Below are 18,458 nucleotides of genomic sequence, written 5' to 3' on the forward strand. Positions count from 1 at the left end.
GGCTTGAGTGGACGGACCTCCCAGTAGCGTGGCAGCTGCTGGGGCCAGGACCCAAGCTGGGGCAGACTCAATGCTTGGGTCCTAACCCCAGCCAAACGGTGGGCGAATCCTGGACTTCACCCACTGGCCACCCACCGGCAAGCTCTGGGGTCTTGGGGGTATGGAATTACTACCTAGGGACATCTATGGATAAGGCCACACAGTATATGTAGGTGAGGAATGAATCCTGAGGGACTCCCAACAACAGAGCCACTGTATTTACATGTAAGCAAAGAGACAGACCTTGTAGTTTGGAGGAGAGAGCCTAGAAGACATATATGGGTCAGACTGATATACCAGCCTACATGGAAGTCCTGAGCAGGGCTTGTAAACATGGAACACTGCTGACCACCACATGCTAGTCCATGCAAAAGCTAGGGCTGGGCATGGCTGCAGTGTCCTCAGCACAAGTATGGGCTGGGTCTGGGGTGTGCGAGACTGGGCTAGACTCCAGCACCCACTGGTGCTCATGAGAACCAGGGTAGGTGTAGGACAGGCTAGGCTATGTGAGCCATGCATGAGCTGTGTCTGGGTATGGACCAGGTTTGGCTGGGCTGTAACACTGAACAGTAAAAACTGGAATGGGTGAAGGTCCATCAGCAAAGGCCACTGTTCTTGCTAGGACAGGAGGTAGACTAAGTCGGGCTGGCCCATGAACCCACCAGTATGTACAAGAGCTAGCAATGGGAAAGGTTCTGATGGAGGAGCTTGGCAACTCCTGTCAGGACACAGTCTCTGCAGGTGAGTACAAGAACCAAGATGGGGAGCATCCCAGACTAGGCCAGGTAATGGTACCCACCAGCATACATTTGACACAGGTCAGAGGTAAACCAGGCAGGGCCAATTCACATCACCCACTGGCAAATCCGAGCACCAGAATGGAGTGTGGGTCAGGCCAGGTTGGGTCGCAACAGAAGCCAGTTCACGTGAGGGCCAGATGGGCTGGGCTAGGCTATAGTTCCCACCAGCACGAGCTGGAATTGGGAGTGGATCAGGCCCAGTCAGTCTATAGCCCCCACTGATAAATGTAGAGGTGAAGCAAGCCATGCCAGACTGGGCTACAGCACCCAACCAGTACACGTGAGACCTGGAGGAGAGGAGGTGAACCCAGTGGGGGACTGTGGAGGGTTCCCCTGTCAGACTATCACTCCCACTGGAGAGCGTGAGTTGGGAAGGAGGGGCAGAACAGGCCAGGCAGGGTTACAATACCTGTTGGCCTCATGTGAGCGGGATAGGGGAAAGCCAGGCTAGGTTGACTGTTCCTATTGATACTGGTAAATGCATAAGTCAGAGTGAGTGTGGATTGGCTGGGCTTTGCTGCAGCATCAGTTGCCAGATGCTGGCACTGGGAGAAAACTCTGTCAAGTTAAACTGCAGAACCATCTGAAGGGTGCAAGATCCAGGAGTAGGAGTGGCTCAGTAGGGAAACGGTGGGCACCTCCCTCTTGGGTTGCCGCTCCAACTGGTGAGCATGAGAACCAGGACTGGGAGCAGCATGGCTAGACAGAGAGTGGCACCCTCCAGCAGGTGTGTTGGCTAATTAATGGTGCTGGTTGGGTTAAATTAGGCTTTTATGCCCATTGAAATATATGAGACCTGAATGGGATGTGGGACAGACTGGACCAGTCTACTGCATACTTGTTTTCATTTCTGCAAAAAAGTCTTTTAATATCTACTTATTTTTATTATAAAGTCAGATATACAGAGAGGAGGAGAGACAGAGAGGAAGATCTTCATCTGCTGATTCACTCCCCAAGCGCCCACAACGGCCAGAGTTGAGCCAATCCAAAGTCAGCAGTTAGGAGCCTCTTACAGGTTTCCCACATGGGTGCAGGGTCCCAAGGCCTTGAGCCTTCCTTGACTGCTTTCCCAGGCCACAAACAGGGAGCTGGATGGGTAGCGGTGTGGCCAGGATTAGAACCGGCACCCATATGGGATCCCACACACTGAAGGCAAGAACTTTAGCCACTAGGCTACCATGCCAGGCCCCCCAAAAGTTTTTCTTATTAATTTCTTCAGTGACACATATGCGATATAGCAGAATCATTTTCTTCAAGAATGTTTTTTATTTTTCATTTCTTCAGCAATATCTTGGGGGTAATCATTGCTTTTTATTTTATTATGTTGTTTGATGAACACCACAATAGCCAGTTGACCTGAACTTTGAACAAGATAAAGATTTCTTCTAGATCTGTTTTTGCATCTGCCAGAATATGAAGTTCAAGGGTAGTGGGCACAATTTACACATAAAATGCTTGGAACAAATACATACTAACCTCCCTATAAAGGTGCTAGCATTGCCTTTCAATGAAATTTGCTTTTTTCTAGATGATTTTCTCTATCCTTTCTTTTTTTTTTTAAGATTTATTTTCATTAGAAGAACAGATATATAGAGAGGAGGAGAGACAGAGAGGAAGATCTTCCATCTGATGGTTCATTCCCCAAGTGACTACAACGGCCGGTGTTGAGCTGATCCGAAGTCAGAGCCAGAACTTCCTCCAGGTCTCCCACGTGAGTGCTGGGTTCCAAAGCATTGGGCCGTCCTCGACTGCTTTCCCAGGCCACAAACAGGGAGCTGGATGGGAAGTGAAGCTGCCAGGATTAGAACCGGCACCCATATAGGATCCCAGCACGTTCATGGCAAGGACTTAAGCCGCTAGGCAGTGGCGCCAGGCCCCTTTCTTTCTGTTCTTTTTTTTTTTTTCTTTTCCCGAGAAAGATTTAAAATCTATTTTTATTGGAAAGGCAGATTTTACAGAGAGAAGGAGAGACAAAGAAAAAGATTTTCCATCTGCTGGTTCACTCCCCAAATGGCCACAAGAGTCAGAGCTGAGCTAAGCCAATCTGAAGTCAGGAGCCAGGAGTTTCTTTTGGAGCTCCCATGTGGGTGCAGGGTCCCAAGGCTTTGGGCCATCTTCCACTGCTTTCCCAGGCAACAAGCAGGGAACTGGGTGGGAAGTAGAAGCAGCCAGGACACGAACTGATACCCGTATGGGATCTTGGCACTTGGAAGTGGAGAATTTTAGCCTATTGAGCCAAAGCACTAGGCCATCTCTATTCCTTTAATTCAACAATTATTTACATTTCTTTAGGGATGTGTGGCACTGTGTTAAGCCTAAGGATACAAACACAGTGTGAGTACTATGCCTATACTCAAGGAGCTCAGAATCTCAAAGGGTGACAGATGCTGCAGAAGTATGACAGATGCTGCAGAAGTATAATGACAGATATGACAAATGTGACAGAACAGCTGGGGTTCCCGGACTGAGAGTGAAAGGTGGCTCACAAACAGCCATTAATATAATGGTTCATTAAGTGAGAATGAAGTCAGCTGAGTACCTCCTGGAGTCCCAGAAACAGCTTCATGGCTCTAAATGGAGGTGATTGAATTGCTTTCCAAGAGGATTACAGCATCAGCCCTCTGCCGGGAACAGAAAAGTGCTGTTTCACCACACCATGTCTGGCTCTGAGCAGTGTCCTGATAACCTAAGGCTTGTGATGTATATTGTCAAATTGTTTCATCTCAGGACTTAGATGCTTCTGGTAACAAGGTGTCACACAATTTTAAGCCAGTATCTCTCTAGGTTAAAATAGAATTTATTTAGTTGAAAGACAGAATTAGAGAGGGGAGGAGCTAGAAAAGAGAGAAAGAGAACACCAGAGGCTGGATCAGGCCAAAGCCAAGAGGCTGGAACTCCATCCACCTGTCCCATGTGGTGAGCCACTGTGCCCTATCCTCTGCCATAAGACAACTTTCAAAAGACTTCAACTAAAAACTCACTTCTCAACTTACTTTCAGAATAATTTTAATTTAGAAAGACTAATAACCAAGTCTAAATCCTAATCAAGGTTGAAATATAAATTATAAATATTTTAAAATAAATTATGAACTCCTCTATGTGGCCAGGCCTCCAGGTGACCCAAACATACCCTAGAGCAGCCAACAGCTGGTTCTTGAAGCCCTCGCTGTCCTGGCTGTGTTCACATCCCTGACAGGTACCTGCACACCCTCTAAGTGGCAGCAGGCATTGCTCTAGGCACCAGAGACACACTGGTGGGCAAGAAAGAGGACTCCAGCACCAAAGAAGGAGCACTGGCAGAAACTTCTGAGTTCAGGCTGTCCTAGGGAAACTGGCCATGAGGAAGTGACATTGAGCTGAGTGCTGAGAGTAAAAGAGGTGTGATGAGACTAGGGGCAGGGTTGCTGGCGGGGATCAGACAGCAACTTTCCAAGTGAGGTGACTGGCCCCGAGCCCAGAAAGAACTTGGACTACTTTAGAGTCTCAAAGACCAGATGGCATGCGGTTCCAGTTGGTAGAAACAAGGGCAGCCCGAGAGCAGGGTCTGCATGGCCTTGAGGATCATGTTAAGAAATGTACACTTTGGGCCAGTGTTATGATATATCATGTTGAGCTGCTGCTTGCCACACTACCATACTATATAGGAGCTTTGGGTCAAGTCTCAGCTACTCCACTTCCAATCCAGCTCCCTGCTAACTCAATTGGGAAGCAGCAGAAGACGGCCCAAGTATTTGGACTTTTGTCACCTATGCAGGAGACCTGGATACAGTTCCTAGCTCCTGGTTTTGGTCTAGCCCTACAGTTGCAGCCATCTGGTGAGTGAACCAGCAAATGGAATATCTCTATTATTTTGCCTTTCAAATAATATACATCTTTAAAAAGAAAGAAATTTGCATTCACTAAAAGCAATGGGAAGACACTGGAAGGCAATTTAGCAGGATGTGATATTCTATATTTGTGTTTTTAAATTTTTAATTTTGTTTTTAATTTTGTTTTTACATAATTGAGAGAGATATATGCCCATGTGGGCCTCCAATTAGGGTGAGGGGGATAAGGTATGGAGGAAAGCAAGTGGAACAAATTTCTCAGTTTCTTTTTTTTTTTTTCTCCTGTGTCTGTAGGGGACCTGAGGGACCTGTTCCTTGCTGTCAGACTACATCAGCACCCAGGGATGGGGGATGGGCCTTTCATGACACTTAAGAGATCCCATTGTGGAGAAGACTGTTTCAAGTGTTGTTACTTGAGCGGTTTTGATAGTTTTGAGACGTTCTTGGTTTCATTGCATCAGGGTTGAGAAAATCTTTCCAAGGTCTACTGGCAGACAAAGTTCACCTTTGTGCATCCACAGACCTAGGAACATGCTTTAAGTTTGGCTAGAAGAACTGTCTAACCTGTTCTGCTTTCCATCCTCTGATTGAGGCAGCTTATGTTTCCCGCTGGCCTAGATGAGCTGGCTGTCATGTCCTCCATGTGCATCTGGGTATGCTGTCCACTGCACAGCCATCAGCAATCCAGTTGTGATACTTGCACTCTAAGGTGAGACCACACATCCTATGATTCTCAGGTGGTCAGGGTCCAGAAAGTCCAAGAAACCTCACCTGGGATGACCTCTGACTTCTCTTGTGTGTCCTAGCCAAGTACAGGATCAGGTTCAGTCTGACACCTTCACCAGCTAATACACATACTGGTGGATGCAACTGCCTGGTCAGTTCTGCCCCAGTCCCATATCTCATGCAAACCTATGGGTGATATCACCCAGTTCACTCAGCCTGCCAAAACCCAGTTTCCAAGCATATCAGCGGGTGCCACAGCCTTGCTGCAGCAACCCCTAATAACCCAACCAGGCCCATCTCCAGCCCTGTTTTTTGCATGTGCTAGCCTCTGCTGTAGCCTGGTCTGGCCCAGCCTGCATCCTATCTAGTTTTTTGGGCATACCCATGGTCCTGCTGCTTAGCTCAGTCCGACCTGTTTCTCATATAAGCTCACAGGTGCCACAGCCTTGTCCAGCCTTGCCAACCCCAAACCCTGATTCTTGTATTCATCAGCAGGAGGTATGGCCTAGCAGGGCAGTGCCCACATTGTGCCTAAGCAAACTCCAGGCATTCTCCCAGCCCTGTCGGACATGCTTCCAGCCCTGGACCTTGTGCCTGCCAGGAAGTACTGAGATTCAGCCTGACATGTCCCATACCCAGTCCTAGAGCTTTCCAGCGGGTATGGCAGCCTAGCCTGGCCCACCCGTAGTGCCAGCTCCTACACTCACCAGTGGAAGCAGCAGCCCAGCAAGGAAGTTCCTGAAATTCACTTGCTCCCAGCCCTAGGTCTTGTGCATGCCAGCAGGTGTTGCAACCCAGTCTGAGCTGGCCCATGCCCAAGTTTTGGCATTTACCAGCAGGTGCTACCGCCTGGCTCAGCCTGCCCTGCCCCAGTCCCACCTCTTGCTGATTGATGCAGCAGCCTAACCCAGCCTGGCCCACCTGCAGGCTTCATGTGATCTAGTGAGCATTGCAGTCCAACCCAGCCCAGCCTGTACCTTGTCCTGACTCTCACTCATACCAGTGTATGCTATAGACTGGCCCAGTCTGGCATACCCACAGTCCTGGCTCTTGTGCTCACTAGCAGGAACTGTAGCCTAGCAGGGAAGTTCCCCTGACAAACCTACTCCCAGCCCCAGATCTTGCATGTGCCAGCAGGTGATGTGGCTCAGCCTGGCATGGCTGGTCTCCAGTCTTGGCTCTCATTAGTGGGTACTGAGGCCTAACCTGATTGGCCTGCACCAATTCTGGCTCTTACTGGTAGCTGCTCCAGCCTAGCCAGCCTGGCCCACTCCAAACCCAGTTCTCACATGAACTGGCAGGTACCACAGCATAGCTTGGTCTGTCTCACATTTGTTCTGGTTCTTGCAACCACCAGCAGGTGTTAGAGCCCAGACCAGTCTGGCCTATCCCCAAACCCAACCCATATGCATGCCGATGGCTATTTAGCCTTGCCCACATAGTCCACCCACAGCCCTGGATTTAACACTCATCTGTGGGAGCTGCAACCCAGCAGAGAAGTCCTCAGAGTTCACCTACCAGGTGTTTTCCCAGCCCCAGGTCTTGCACATGCTAGCGTTTGCTTAGACACAGCCTGGCACAACCTCCCTACAGTTTTGGCTCTCGATGGCGGGTATTCCAGCTTAGACAAATGGTTCTCCTGCATGCTAGCGAGTACTGAGGCCTGGCCCAGTTCTGGCTATCCCTAGATCCAGCCCACACAAATGCTGATGAGTGCTACAGCCTTGCCTGGCCTGTCTTGCTCCCAAGCCCTGGCTTTTGTGCTCCCCATGTATGGCCTAGTAGAGGAGTTCCCCAAGTTCCCCTATCAGGCCTGTTTCCAGCCCTGAACTTCATATGTGCCAGCAGTTGCAGTGGACCTGCTTAGCCTGGTCTGCCCTCAGTGCCAGTCTTTGCGTGTGCCAGTGGTTGCTGCACCTTGGTCCCTTCCAGCTTCCTCTTATCCCCAGTCCCGTAAGTGTCAGATGGGTTCCTGTCATATGAGTTCTCAGATCCAGCCTGCTTGGCCAGTCACCACCCCCTGCTCGCTTTATAAAACTGGCGGCTGCTGCAGTTCCAGTTACTGCTTCTGTCCCTTTCGGTTGACAGGGACTGTGAGATAAGGAAGTAGAGTGGTCAGGTTGGCTGCCAACTAGGGCTATCTCAGGGAAGCAGGGAGTGGGCATGAATGTAAGTGTAGTCATGGCCAGGTGAGAGTGCCCAGCAAGAGTGAGTAGGGGGCCTGGCGGCGTGGCCTAGTGGCTAAGGTCCTCGCCAGGATCCCATATGGTCGCCGGTTCTAATCCCAGCAGTTCCACTTCTTCTCTGTCTCTCCTCTCTGTATATCTGACTCTGTAATAAAAGTAAAAATGAAAATCTAAAAAAAAAAAAAAAAAAAAAGAGTGAGTAGGGATGTGGGTCTCGGAGCCCCAGACCAATGCACTGGAGGAGGAGGAAGCTGAGAAGGAGAATGCAAAGGAGGTCCTCAAAGGAAAGAGAAGGCAGCACAGAATGATTACGCAGGCAGGTCTTGGAAGGAGGAAGTGATTGACATGCCAGCTGCTGCTGCAAGGTCAAGTACAAAAGGACTGAAAAGCAGCCTGTAGGATCTAGGGGTGTGACCTCACTAGGGACACAGCCAGCACGTGATGGTACCTGGAGCCAGACTGTGCCGGCCTTGCATTTCAAAAACCTTTCTCCTATGCTTTCTCTTCCTTTGGCTGACTTCACCAGCCTCACAGGTAGAAACCAGAGGGGCTATTGTGGTCCTGAAACCAGTCTGTGGTCAGTCATCAAAGCCTGGCCCCAGGGTTTCCACCTTGGCCCCCAGGTGGCCAATGCTTGCTTTTGCCAGGGTTTCCATGTCTCTACTTAAACGCAGAGGGGCCTATAGAGGAACTAGATGAGAAGCACCAGGCAACAAAATGGAAGAATGATTTTCAGGCTTACTCAACACACACTTACATACAAGTGACCTTAGTGGGCAAACTTAATTACCACATGTACTTCAGAGACAGGGCTTGATGACATCACAGAGCTCCCTTGCACAACTTTCCTTATCTGTCTTTGGTCTTGTATCTTTACCGGTCACTCATATTGTAATAAGCTCAGGTCCTACACCCTCTAAGCACATTTGTTTGGCCTGTTTGGCCCATGGAATTTGACGACTTCAGTACTAGCCATCAATACTTGATGAGCAGAAAATGTCACTTTAAAATCTTGGCTACCAGGATTCTCTTGAAAATACTGGTGATGTAGCTACACCAGGCTCGCAGACTCTGCAGCAGAGGCGATGACAGAGCACTTTAGACCAGGTCCATGTGTTTTACGTTTGTTGCAGTCGCCATCGCTGCCTATTGCTCTCTGACACTGCATCAACAAGTGTGGCCCTTTATCATCATTCTTGCATCATTGATTTGAATAAAAGTAAAATATTTAAGGATTCACCTTTCTCTTAAAAATGAAAAAAAAAATGGGAGGCAGGCACTTGGCTCAGTGGTTAAAATGCTGTGCTTAGTATCAGAGTTTGATAATTGTTTCTGGTCTTGATTCCAGGAAAACCAGAGGTAGCAGGTGATGGCCCACATAGTTGGGTCCCTGCCACTCCTGTGGGAGACTCTGACTGAGTTCTGGAGTCCCAGCTTCAGCCTAGCCCAGTCTGGGCTGTTGCAGGCACTTGGGAGTGAACCAGCAGCTCAAAGATTGATCTATTTTTCTTTTTTATCTTAAAAAAATTTTTGTTTGAAACTGCCTGAATCTTAGCTACCTGGACTTCTGCAGCTACCATCTGATGAGAGTGGGGATCAGTGCCACTCTCGCCATTTCCCTGCAGAGTCTCCTATCCAGAGACTTCCAGCGTAGCATACCACGATGCTTGCAGAACCTGGGCCCCAGGCCACCGCCAAGGCTTGACCCCTTTCCCCAACTACAGCTGTCTGGTATCACTTCCCTAAGTAAACTCCCGCAGTCTTTTGTCTCAGACTTTGCTTTCTGGGGGTTGCACAGACTAATACTGCTGCATTCAGACATAAGCATAGCTTCCAGAACTTGGGGAGGAAACCTGGGAACTGGATCAGTCACAGATAGCAACACCACCACCGTGACTGATGCTAATGGGATGGGTGGAATGGTGGATGGAATATGGGGGGCTGCAGCAGCACAAGGGTCACCACCTCACCTCTAGCTTATGCCACAGCTGCCCAGCACAAGATGGGCAACCGTGGGGCTACTGAGGAAGGAGTTGGGCTTCCAGGAACACCTTTACAGGGACTGCAATGAGGAAATGCCCAGGTTATCTGCCAGGCCCCTGGAGAAGCCACAGGTTCTTACACTGCGAAGTGATCTACCTACAAGGAAGACAAAAGCCAGCCTTTCCTGATCTCTTTCACCACAGTCAGGGCTACAGTGAGGAAAGAAAAGAATCCTAAGATCTGGAATAGGCACACCTGCAGGAGAGAAGCTGAGAGTCTCAAACCCTCAACTTTCCACAAACTTTCTGGGCCACAATAAGCAGCACTGACCCTGTTGTTACAGGCAAATATGTCCTCATAGGTAGAGACCCTCAGAGTCCTCATTGGTGGGGTGTCTCCATAGAAGGGTGTCATCCTCCTAGCGTCTCCCCTACCTCCTCCCACACTGATGAGTAGCAAAGTCTCTGGAAGATGGTAGGGTCCTGGTTGTGAGCACTAAACATCTTCATAGATACCACACCAGGCTGGTTGTGTACCAGCAGGAGGTCACAGAAGTCCTGAAACACAGGACTGGGTAGAGAGAAACCCATCAATGTGGCAACACTGACCCTGGCCTGGGGCTTCATTCCTGACAAGGACACCTGGGGAGAGTCTTAGTTATGTTGCTATCAGTTACCCTTCAAAGGGTGAGCTTTTAGAAGCCCAGGGTGACAAGTGAGGACACACCTGGTGCGATGTTGGGGCTGGGCAATCCGAGGAGCTGAGACCACTGGTAGGAAAAGAGCACATGTGCCTGCAGAACTCAGCCTGCTTCCTGGGAAACCACCCTCTAAAGCAGTAAGGAGGTCACCTGCAGCTGATAGCATCTCGCTGGGGCTGTCCCCCGGCAGGTGGAGCGACATGCTTGGGCACAGTAAGCTGGAGATGCTACCATGAAACTAGACTCTCTGGTTCCAATGGGAGATGGAAGATTCTAGTGTGGCAGAGACCAGGAGCTGACAGTGGCAAAGTGTAGCTAATCCCCATCAGGGTAGGTAAGCCAGGGAATCATACTTCAGTTAGGAACTCCTCACAACATTCCTTAGAAGCAGCAGAAGGGCAGCTGGCTGATGTGATACTTGATAAGTATTCACTACAAGAAACTGGGAGGCTACAAGCAGCAAGGGGGATGCCAGCCACTCGAATGGAAAAGCACAGTTCCTCACCCAGTTTCTAGGGCTAAGGCAATTTATAGACCAATGCATTGAGTTATCTTTTTATACTTTTTTAATTTTAAAAAATACATTTTTTTATTGGAAAGGCAGATTTATAGAGAGAAGGAGAGGCACAGAGAAAGATCCTCCCTCTCTTGGTTCTCCCCAAACGGCTGCAATAGTTAGAGCAGAGCCAATCTGAAGCCAGGAGCCAAGAAATTCTTCTGGGTTTCACACATGGGTACAGGATCCCAAGGCTTTGGGCCATCTTCTACTGCTTTCCCAGGCCAGAAGCAGGGAGCTGGATGAGCAATGGAGCAGCTGGCACATGCACTACTTCCCATGTGGGATCCTGGTGCTTATAAGGCGAGAATTTAGCCTTTTTAATTTTAAAACTCTGACCCACCACGCTGGGCCCTATCAAGTTATCTTTAAGAAGGATTTCAGGGCCCAGCGGCGTAGCCTAGTGGCTAAAGTCCTCGCCTTGAAAGCCCCGGGATCCCATATGGGCGCCGCTTCTAATCCCAGCAGCTCCACTTCTCATCCAGCTCCCTGCTTGTGGCCTGGGAAAGCAGTGGAGGACGGCCCAATGCATTGGGACCCTGCACCTGCGTGGGAGACCCGGAAGAGGTTCCAGGTTCCCAGCTTCAGATCGGCGTGCACCGGCTGTTACGGCTCACTTGGGGAGTGAATCATCGGATGGAAGATCTTCCTCTCTGTCGCTCCTCCTCTCTGTATATCTGACTTTGTAATAAAGTAAATAAATCTTTAAAAAAAAAAAAAAAGAAAAAAGGATTTTAGGACCCAGCGAGGTGGCCTGGCTGCTAAACTCCTTGCCTTGAACACGCACCGGGATCCTACGTGGGTGCTGGTTCTAAACCTGGCAGCTCCACTTCCATCCAGCTCCCTGCTTGTGGCCTGGGAAAGAAGTTGAGGATGGCCCAAAGCCGTGGGACCCTGCACCTGCATGGCAGACCAGAAGGACATTCCTGGCTCCTGGCTTCGGATCGACGCAGCACCGGCCATTGCAGTCATTTGGGGAGTGAATCATTGGACGGAAGATCTTCCTTTCTATCTCTCCTCCTTTCCATATATCTGATTTTGCAATAAAAATAAATAATTCTTAAAAAAAGAAGGATTCTACCATGCCCTCACAAGAATTCTTCAATGTCTCCCAAAAAGAGCCACACCCATTAACTAGAGGGCTACCAGGCACTTGCTGACACTGATGTCTGACGGCCCACAAAGCCATCACTACTCTAGGTTACAGCACTGCCACACAGTGAAGTCTTGATGCATGGTTCTGTCCTTCAGATAATTTCTTATGTCCCAAGTACAAAGCTGGGAAAAATATAATTGACAATTAGTTAGCCTGCACATTGGCTATGTGCTATGTGAACTATGGAGTAAGAGCCTAAGTGGCACAAGCAGCCAAACAGAAGTTCCTGAAATTACGCCCCCTCCCTCTGCAATACAACAGTAGTCAAAATAACCAATAGGAGACCCAGTGCTGTGGTGAAGTAGGTAAAGCCACTGCCAGTGGTGCCAGCACCTCAAATGGGTGCCAATTGGAGTCCTGGCTGCCAACTTCCGACCAAGTTCCTTGCTAATGCACTTAGAAAAGCAGTGGAGGATGGTGTTTAAGTGTTTGGGTCCTTGCACTCACATGGGAGAGCTGGAAGGAGCTCCTGGCTTGACTTTGGCCTGGACTAGCTCCAGTTGTTGCAGCTATCTAGGGAGTGAACCTGAGGGTGAAGGTCGATTTCTATCTCTCTCTGTCTCCCTCCCTTCCTCTCTCCCCCCTTTCCTTTTAATCTAACTCTTTTAAATAAGCAAGTAAACCTTCAAAAAAAAATTCTAACAACAACAAAGGTAAACCAGAGCTAAACTGCATCCCAGCAGATGAGATAATGCAGATGCACACCCCACCACAGAGAAAGGGCGCAGGGCTGGTGGGCTCCACCATGCCCTCAACAGCCGAGTTACACAAGGGAAAAACTCAACCAAATCGCAGTTCCTATGGCAGCTATTAGGCTGCATGGGTCTCTTTACTGGAGTAGTTATACAAAATCTTTGCCACCTGACACACAACAGCAGGTTCACACTCACTGCTTGGTCCGAGGTCCAGGTTAGCTCTTGCTCTCAGTTTTAGTCATGGCACAGTCCGCAGGCACCTTGACTGTCCTGACAGAAGAGCACACTGTTGCACTGTACTGATAGCATCATGCTGAGTAGGCTTCCTGAGGGCAGAAGTGGCAAGTTCTCTGGATGTCCAATGAAGACACCTGCCTTCCTAAACATGGCAGAAACCTCTTTGGGGACTGGAGTATATGAGACGCTCTAAGCATCTAAAAGCACCTTTTTCAGATTTATTTACTTGAAAGGCAGAGACACACACACACACAATCTTCCATCCACTGGTTCACTCCCCAGATACCCACAATAGTCAGGGCTGGGCCAGGCCAAAGCTAGGAGCACAGAATTCCATCTGGGTCTCCCACTGGGGTAGCAAGGGCTCAACTACATGGACCATTATCTGACCATTATCAGGCACATTAGTAGGGACTTGGATTAGAAGTGGAGCAGTCAGCACTTAAGCTGACACTTTATTATGAGATGTTGGCAACTCAAAGTGGGAGCTTAACCTGTGGTACCACAAGGTAGGCCCCAAAGTCATTCTCTGTTCATTCTTTCTTCTTATATTTTTACTTCTTACTTTATGTATTTGTTTATTTATTTGAGAAGCAGAGCGAGAGGACAGGAGAAAGAATGAATGAAAAGGTGCGGAAGAATGCATTCCCATTCACTGGTTCACCATTCAAATACCCTGAATGGCAGAAGCCAGGACCTGGGAACATAATGCAGCTCTCCCACAAGTGTAACAGAAACTCAGCTACTTGTCTGCTGTTTTCTAGGGTCTGCACTACCAGGAACCTGGCATCAGGAGTCAGAGCCTGGACACAAGATGTGGGTATCTTTAACTGGCATCTTAACCACTGGGCCAAATGTCTGCCCCATTTTTTTCCCCAAAGATTAATTTATTTTATTGCAAACTCAGATATATACAAAGAGGAGGTACAACAGAGAGGAAGATCTTTCATCTGATGATTCACTCCCCAAATGAATCAGCCAGTGCTGTGCCGATCCAAAGCCAGGAGCCAGGAGCTCCTCCAGGTCTGCCATGCAGGTGCAGGATCCCAAGGCGTTGGGCCATTCTTGACTGATTTCCCAGGCCACAAGCAGGGAGCTGGATGGGAAGCAGGGCTGCTGGGGTTAGATCGGCACCCATATGGAATCCCGGCTCATTCAAGGCAAGGACTTTAGCAGCTAGGCCATGGCGCCAGGCCCTCCCCATTTTCTTTACAGTGAAGGACAATGTTGCACTTTGTGTACCTCCTACTACTAAAAGGAGGCATTGCTTTAGGTGGATCTCTGAATTCTGTAGGCAGCATTCACATCCCTACAGGACATTGTTCTAACTTCCCAAGTGACAGTGGAAGGCTCATAAAACTTAGTAGCATGCAGAGCAAGTGAGTACTTCGCAGTAGTGAAAGCTGTGCTGTTCTATTCCCTCAAGTTGCACAGTCCATCATATACAATACTGTTAGAAGTGCCTTACTCTGGGCAAGTCACGGAGCCTGGGCAGAGGGAATACCTGACTATGGGATATCAAATGATGATATAACCCAAGATGGGTGAGAGGGACACCATCACAAACCTGAATGGATATGGAACCATCTACTGCACTATGAAGACTGCATATTTGGAATTAGGTCCTACTAGGTTAGAGGGAATGAGCAAGTTACAAAAAGAGATGGTCATTCTCCCATGTCATCTATATTACTGCACTGTTGTCACTCCTTCAACTTATGTGTGCAGCTCAGCAAGAGTTTCCAAATAATGGGAGTGGGAAGCCTGAAGCCTGGCTCACAGACAGGTCAGCTGGTGAAGGTGATGCAGGGTTAACATAGACTACCAGCGAATGGCATCCCTGCTCAGCAGAGGCCCGGAGGACAAGCGGGGAAAGCTATTCTCCTTTTGGGCAGAGCTCCAAGCAGCATGCTGGCTGCTTTGTATGGAGGGAGGAAAGACCTGTGGTTAGTAACAAACAGCCTGCCTAACATGGTGCATCACAGAAAGATAATTTGTAAGAGACACAAATTGTACCTGCATGATAGGCAAGGAACTTGAGGATCTTTTCACTCCACATCATGCCTTTCCAAGAGCATTGTGCATGTAGGAAGCACTGGGCAATTAGACAGAAAACATGGGACTTTTTTTCTGGTAGGTGTCGGGCTACTTTGTCCTTGGGAACCCTGGTACTTTGGTAATCAACCCATGATCAGAGTGAGCACAGCTATATGACTGACAAACAGCACTGGCTGCATTCCCCCAAGGCTGAGCTGGCCCCTCTTCTGGGGAAGAAACCATCTGCTACAACAACTGTTCCTCTTGAGACACTGACAAAGAGCTGTGCATAAGGAGGGTGACTGCTGTGTGGACAGGGTAGCTATCTGTCCTCCCTGGAATGGACACTGACTTGGGCTTGGCTTTTCCTGCTTGCACCACAGTCTAAGGGCCTAGTAAATATATATTTTAGAGAGTTATTTATTTATATTGGAAAGGCAGATCTAGATTTACGAAGAGAAAGATAGAGAGAAAGTTTTTCCATCTGCTGGTTCACTCCCTAAAGAGCCACAACAGCTGGAGCTGAGCCAATCCGAAGCCAGGAGCCAGGAGCCAGAAGCCAGGAGCTTCTTTTGGGTCTCTAATGTGACTGCAGGGTCCCAAGGCTTTGGGCCATCCTCTACTGCTTTTCCAGGCCAGAAGCAGGAAGCTGGATGGGAAGTGGAGCAGCCAGGGCACAAACCAGCACGCATACGGGATCCCAGCTTTTCAAGGTAAGGGTTTAGCCATTGAGCCATCACACTGGGACCCCCAGTATATATCTTCTTCAGTGGCCTAGAAATCTACACGTCATGCTAAAGGTGCCATTTTACAGCAAAGGAAACATCATAAACAGCACCTGGTAGAATTAGCTACTTTGGCACCAGTCACAGGCCAGTCTAACAGAATGATGGAATGTGTACCTGGTACAGCCATTTGAGGGTACACACACTGAATCAGTGGCCAGCAGGTGGCTTCAGTGGCTAGAACCCGGGGGTCTTTAATCAGCTGAAGTAGGATTAGACTCTCTCACCATCACTCCCCGTGACTGACTTGTGGAAATCGTGCTTCCCATCTCCAGCATTCCCTTAAATGGGCATTGCTTTATGTGTGCATAATCAGCTGCCACTGGAAAAATGAAGTAAGCCACAGGGCCTTTATTCTACGTTTAAATGGTGAAATATTGTGCAACTGTTAAAAAGGAAGCATAATTGTGTACAGTAACGACAAGATGTCTAAGAATAAACCGTTAAGTGCAAAACAGGAAATGACAGACCAGGACACAGAATATAATAGTACCTATACTAGAAGGTTAATGGAAAATGAATTAGAAATGAATTAGAAATCGTGCATAAGCAAAAATTAGTAAGTTTATTTTTGTGTAAAAGTTATTGAAATGTAGGTATAATTTCTTCATAATACACATTTTCACATATTTTTAAAAGATCCTTTGTAAACACCAAACCTTATTTTTGAATTCTATCTTCCATGAACTTGTATATGTCCTTATGTGAGCCCAGAAGTGCCCTGAAATGCTACACAGCAAACAGTTTTGGGGGAGGGAAGATGGAGGAGAGGGAGGAGAGGGAAGGAGCAAGGCAGACCTTTCATTTTATATTAATTCTTCCTTAGTTTCAAGGGTTTGTTTTTTTTTATACAAGACATAGATTATGTTGATGGTTTTTGAGTGATCTGCAGAAGTCTCTTGACTAGCTTGTAAAGCCAAGACAAATATTAGGAAGTTACTTTCACAGAGCTAATTAATAGATCACTATTGTGAGAAAAGTAGTTTTCATTATGTGAAAAAAACTATTTTGATTATGAATATTAACTCTGACCTAGAGGAAAATATTCCTCACCAAATCAGCTTTGCTGAGAAATCCCCTCAGAGCGCATACACTCTCTTTGAGATTTACTTATCTGAGTGACAGAGGAGACACACACACATAGACACACCGCAGAGAGACAGGAGGAGACAGAAAGACGAGGAGAGTCTTCCAGCTACAGGTTTACTCCTCAAAAGATTATAGCTCCAACAATCAGCGCTGAACCAGCCTGAAGTCAGGAGCCAGGAACTCTGTCCAGGTCTCCCATGTGAGTGCAAGAGTCTCAAGTAGTAAAGTCACCACTGCTGCCCTGATCCTCACATCCCCATAAGGCATATTAGCAAGAAGCTGGATTGGAAGTGGAAGAGTCATTACTTGAACCAGACACTCCAATATGGGACACAGGCATCTCACACAGTGTCTGAACCCACTGTGTCACAACATGTGCCCCAAACTCCTCTATATGGATAAAAGAAAGCTTCTTTGTGCTCACATTTTCATTTTTTGCCAAGATTTTTGAGACAATCACTCTGGCTAGGGTCCTGTTTGGGGGATGGCTAGGTAGAAAAAAGATGTAACAGGAGTGGAGTGGAAGAAGTCCTGAAGAAGTTGTGTTCACCAGCTGAAGAGATCCATGAGTGTTTGCCGGGACCACATGCAGGGGTTGGGACGACGAGCATGTGCAGGTGGGTCCTCAGCCAAGAGACCTGAATTAAGACCTGTTCTGGATTCCAGATACCCAGCACATGCCAGACACACACAGCACCGGACCTGCTCTAGGCGACTAACAAAGAGTGTGAACGGCACCATCCACATCACGATCAGAACAAAAGATAGCACTGCCACAGCCCAAAACCCAAGCAGCAACATTCTGACAGCTAAAGAGCATAAGGTGTATATGTATTTTACGGGTGGTCGACAGCATCAGTTGGTTCAAAAACCCTGACCTTTCCTTGTCCTAAGCAAGAAGGGGGAGTTCAAAGATTTTTCAACTGGGCAATTTTACCCAGTGGTGTTTTGACTAGAGGGCTTTTAAAGTTAATATGCAATAAAAGAAGGTTAATAATTAGTGAGAAAATATGCCTGTTGAAAGCAGATTTGTGTTCTTACACATCAATCCTCTCAAAAAAAATAGGTGAATTAAAGCCATGAAAAAAAGTTTAAAGTGAAAGCCTGAGCCATTGAAAAAAAATGTTCATTCCACATAAGAATTACCATCTTCCAGTGAGGTTTGAATGTTTTACAATAACTATGTATCACACACTGCCTGTTTAGAAGGCTTTGTTTGGTTGGAAATTTAAAAAATGACTTCTATGACAAAAATGCAAGAATATAATTGTTTTTATTAGTGAGAATTATAAAATAATACTCTGAATTTCTAGTGTTCTGCTGTATCTCCCATAAAGCGACAACCGTAATAACATGTATTTCAGAAAAGTAAAAAAAATGATAAATTTTTGAAGTGCTGAGTGTGCCAATCACTGACTTGAGCACTGCACACAGTAAACATGTACTAAAACATTGCATTGTATCCCATAACATATATGATTATCCTTTATTAACAAAAAACAAAGCACAATGTTAGGCACTTTGTGAAGACACTGCATTCTACTTTGGAGTGCCTGGGTTCAGGTACCAGCTCTGTTCCACTTCTAACTTATTGCTAGCACACACCCTGACAGGCATGAGGAAATGGTTCAAGTACTTGGTT

The 18,458-nt window shown here is 47.6% G+C and overlaps 1 protein-coding gene across 4 annotated transcripts in view; it reads right to left on the bottom strand.

Moving 5' to 3' along the window:
- The window catches only part of CDKL1 (cyclin dependent kinase like 1), a 61,567-nt gene that overhangs the window by 30,275 nt on the left and 12,834 nt on the right, over positions 1 to 18,458 (bottom strand). Inside the window, exon 1 of one of the 4 annotated variants that reach the window (XM_058666416.1) lies at positions 2,316 to 2,391. The exons of the other annotated variants lie outside the window; for them this stretch is intronic. The gene's annotated coding sequence lies outside the window, so the exon portion shown is untranslated. Of the gene's footprint in view, positions 1 to 2,315; positions 2,392 to 18,458 lie in introns of those variants that run through there. 4 annotated transcript variants of the gene reach the window in all.

Source organism: Ochotona princeps, chromosome 6, assembly GCF_030435755.1.
Source record: "Ochotona princeps isolate mOchPri1 chromosome 6, mOchPri1.hap1, whole genome shotgun sequence".
NCBI classification, from domain to species: domain Eukaryota; kingdom Metazoa; phylum Chordata; class Mammalia; order Lagomorpha; family Ochotonidae; genus Ochotona; species Ochotona princeps.